A 4461-nucleotide genomic window follows, 5' to 3' on the forward strand; every position below is an offset into this window, starting at 1 on the left:
GAAGCAGAGACAGGATTCCGGAACAAACTGGCCAACAAGACCATCATGCGTCTATTACATCCTTTCCTACTAGGAGACCTGCTCTTCTAGGAGGGCCCCCATCGTCCTTATCTCTACAACATAATGAACACAATAGATTTATTTTTTAGCACAGAAGAGACATACAAGAAATTATTGTTAAGAAGTGAAAATCTTGCTGTCCAAGAAGCATATTAAGAAATGCCAGAATAAAAATAGCAATGCCAGTAGGGGTGTAATAAAACTGAGAGTAGTGCTTGACCTTTAGCTCAGTGGAAGCTTTGGTGATTTTTTTTTTTTCCTCCTTTTCGCCTTAGTTGACCCCCGTTCCTGGCTTGGTAACTCCAGACTAGTTCGTGCTCTGCCTGTAGGTGGCGCGATCGGACCTCTTTTCCCCCAGTGCTGGGCCATGGAGTCAGGGTAAGTTAGGCAGGTGAGGATGTAATGTGCAGTTTGAAGAGGAAGCAACAGGGCTAAGTCAGCACTCAACAATTCCTATTATATTAGGTGCTGAACACATTCCTGGAGGCATAGACGAATGTGTATTCCAGGTCGATGTGGAATGTGAACCCCGTCTACTCTCTGGGACACGTTCAGTCATTAAAATATGACTGAAGGAAGTTTGTGCTACACTACAGAGTGGTTGACTAAGAGGACTTTTTTTTGTACTTTTGATACTATCTGCTCATTAATTTTCTCTTTAATAACTGCGCTTTTGCTGTTATATATAAGATTTCTTAGGCCTGGCAAAGCCACAAAGATTTTTTCCCCCTCTGTTTCTTTGTAAAATTTTATAGTTATATTTTTATTCAGCTATAAGATATTTATTTAACTTATATACACTGTGTGAGGTATGAAATTAAGTTATATGTGTTTTGTGTAATAGTCAAATGCAGAATTTTAGATACCAGCATTTCTCTCTCCAAATGCCTTTATGTTGTTGGGGGAAAAAAGTGAACTTGACATGTTGGGCATCTTTGTTCTTTTGCATTATCTATATGTCTAGTCTTGATTATTAGAGAAGGGTCATTATTATTTTTTAAACTTGGACAATGTGCAAGTAGATTTCCTATAAAGAAATCTCCGGGTCTTTTGCTCCCTTTGTGAATTTTATTAGATGTTCTGAGCTCAGCTTCTCCTTCAGTGGAATATAGAATTTTATGAACCCTAATCTAAATCCACTCCTTTGCTTTTCCCCATTCTCCCCCATGTCCTGTTTTTCAATGAGTCTGCGGCTCTCTCAGGTCCTATTCCTCGCTCATGTTGTTCCACATTTGGTCAGTAGATGGCACTATGCAGCAACACATACGCTTGTTGGTTTCGTACATATTTTAAAATACCGAATTATGTCATCTGCCATTTCCATGACTTCTGTCTACACTGTGAAAAATGATCACTAAATTGTTACTAGAACAACAGTTTCCAAGCCTCTTCCTCTGAGCATCATAGTCGAGGCTTGAGTCGGGCTGCTTAAGTGTTCACACTGTCAAGGGTTGAGAGCTTTCCACTATGAAAGGAGAGTTCAAAGGAAGGTATGGGGAGAGGAGAGGCATGTGCACATGGGGTAAGAGGGACTCGAAATGAGTAAGAACAAAGCGAGTATAAAAATGCCACAACGGAGCCCATTACTTTGTATGCTAATGTAAAGACTCGAAGCAAAGAAGGCAATAGAGGGTAGTGTGGCCTTGAAACCCCACAACGCGGTTCAATATGACATTTGAGTTAGTGTTTGTTTACCAAAGAGTAAAAACAGAGATGGCTCTGAAGAACACAAGGGGCTAGCTAGCCTTGGTGCTCAAAATAAAATTCAAGGTTAGTTTGTTTGTGAATTCCTGAGCCAGCTGGCTGTCCTGGCTCAGTATGACTTTTGTGGTGACAGCTGTTCCTCCCAGGATTTGATGGCTGGGAGTGGTGAGGACAGGGCTGGTGGTTTGAGATGGGCTGGAAATGGGAGATGGGTTGCAAGGATGGACTCTGGTTTCCTTAAAGAGGAAATCCACAGGTTCCAGATCTTCTCAGTTGAAATCATAGTTTTCTGTGGCCACTCTTAATGCTTTCTGGGCAGAGAGAGGTAGGCATGAACAGTCCCGGTTACTTTTTGTCCCCCCAGGTTATGATTTAATGATGGGTGGTTCCATTTCCAAGAGTTAGCCAACTGTGAGGGTTTCCAGAAAGGGCACTATACTAGCCGGCAAAGAATCTACCCTGTGCAGCTCTGGCCAAGAGCCCCAGGGTGCTGTGAAATCTTGTTTCCTTTCCCAAAAGCCAGAGGAAAGCTCTCCTTGGGGTTGATGGCATCATGCTGGGGTTTCCAACATGTAAACGCTGACAGCGCTCACTCCACAGAGCTTCATGGTTTCAGAGAGCAATTTCAGAAGTGCAGTTCGGAACCCTTCCTTCAGAAGATGGAAACTCAAAATAGGACATCAGACGACAGAGCCGGAGGAAGCCAGGGTGAGAGAAATGCATGCAAGTGTCTTTGCTTTGGGGTTTCAAATAAATCCCAAGTAAAGCGTCCACCTGACAGCACTCTGACTATTCACTCTCCTGTCTTCCAGAGCCCAGCGTGCCCCATACCCCACATCTCTGTTCCAACTGCTCAGTCCCAAACTCCGGCACTCTCTTCGACTTCCTGATGCTGCTTCGCTGATCTACAAGCAAAGCCTGTTGGCTCTGACTCTTGACTGTCACTAGAATCTACGCACACTGCCCACTCACCACCACCTTCTTTGGCTCACCCTGGTCGTTTGTGACATCATCCCCAGCGTGTGCCGTGACAAGAGTTTTCTAAGATTTCTTTGTTGTAGTATCGCCACCATGGCATTTTCGTTTCAGCCTGCTAGCTACAGTGGCACCCCTAAAAGCTAAGTGGGCGCCTCTTTCTTCTCTGCCTCTCCACCTAGACTCCCATGGCCTTCCCATTTCATCGGATGGAAAAGAATGGTGGGGAAATCCCACGTCCACTCCATCCTAGGCGCTCATTTATGTCACTCACTGATGGTGCTCAGCCATCCTGGTCTCCTGCTTGTTTCTGTAAGAAATCTGCCTGCCCTCACATCTGCTTACCTGATCTTTCCTTCAATCCTTTCTTTTTTCTAACTGTACTCAGTGACACTTACTCAATATAGTCTTCCCTGGCTAAGCAATTTGAAATGCACCCTCTGCGCAGGCTGCTGGGTGACTCGGTTGGTAAAGACACTTACTGCTAAACCTGCTGAATTGAGTTTAATCTTTGGACACCATATAGCAATTTCTGCCTTCTCCAAGTTGTCCCCTGACTTCCACATGTGAGAAGGGCACACATATGCATGAGCACTTGTACACACACACACACACACACACACGCACGCACGCACGCACACACACGCACACACACATACATGTACACATGTAAACTCACACAAATACAAAACTTATTTACACATTAAACTGATACATAATTGCATAAAAATAAAGTAAAACCTTTTTAGCACTTCCAATGTTTGATTGGATTTTTTTTTCTTGTAGTACTCAGTACAAACATGTTTGTTTTGGTTTTTGCTTTTTTTTTTTTTTTTTTTGGTAAATCAATTATTTTGCTTAACTTCCTAGAGCACAAATGTCCTAGATCAGGCATTCAGAAACATTTTATTAATTATTTCAGCACCCAAAACTCATACCACTCTTGTCATATGCAAGACCCTCAATAATTGCAGCCCCTGGAGTGTGATGTTCTCTACCTAACTTCTGTACATTAGAGTCCCTGGTGGATTTCCCAAAGGAGAGTACTAACCATTGCATTGACTCAGGAGATCACCAAATTTCCTCCTTAGCCAGGAACGTAGAATTTAATGCCCCTCTACCTTGGGTTAAAAATGCAGTTGCATGGTCTTACATCTGGAGCATCCTTACTCATACGTGTTTCTTAAGTCATTGTTTACGTCTTCACCAGTTTTGGAGACACACTGGCTGGGTGAACAAATTTCTCTTTGTTTCACGATATGTAGTGAATTTATTCTGTACTCTAGACATCATTCCGGGGAATGGCCCAGCTTGGGACCTCGTAGGTGAGACAGATGTGCACATATAAACTTGGACTGCCATGTAATGAGTGCCCCCTAGGCATTTATTGATTTGGGGAAGTGCAGAAGACAAAGAAAGATGCATCTGAAGAGCCCTCAGGGGAAGTGACTCACGGTGAGGGGTGTAGCAGCACAGGAGAAGAGTAGAGAACACTGGAGACACGACATTGGCTCTGTGTCTAAGGCAGCAGCCGGGCTTTCAGTTTCTCTTGGAATACTTCACTGTCATGCTCTGTGCTCATGGACGGGTGGTGCGATGGGGTTGGGAGCCTTTGATTTCCCAAGAAGCACCTGACCTCCTTTGCAAAACTCTTTCCCAGAACAATGGCTATCTGGAGAGAAGACGAATGTATTTTGGATTTCTTTGTCTACATTACCTTTT

General features: G+C 43.6%; 1 long non-coding RNA gene across 1 annotated transcript; it reads left to right on the plus strand.

Moving 5' to 3' along the window:
* The first annotated feature begins 306 nt into the window (after positions 1-306).
* On the plus strand, positions 307-3490 carry LOC146892666 (uncharacterized). The gene is made up of 3 exons (XR_015003969.2): positions 307-438; positions 2365-2472; positions 2577-3490. It is a non-coding gene; the product is annotated as an uncharacterized LOC146892666 (long non-coding RNA).
* The last annotated feature ends 971 nt before the right edge of the window (positions 3491-4461 follow it).

This window comes from Myodes glareolus, chromosome 10 (assembly GCF_982192425.1).
Source record: "Myodes glareolus chromosome 10, mMyoGla1.1, whole genome shotgun sequence".
NCBI lineage: Eukaryota > Metazoa > Chordata > Mammalia > Rodentia > Cricetidae > Myodes > Myodes glareolus.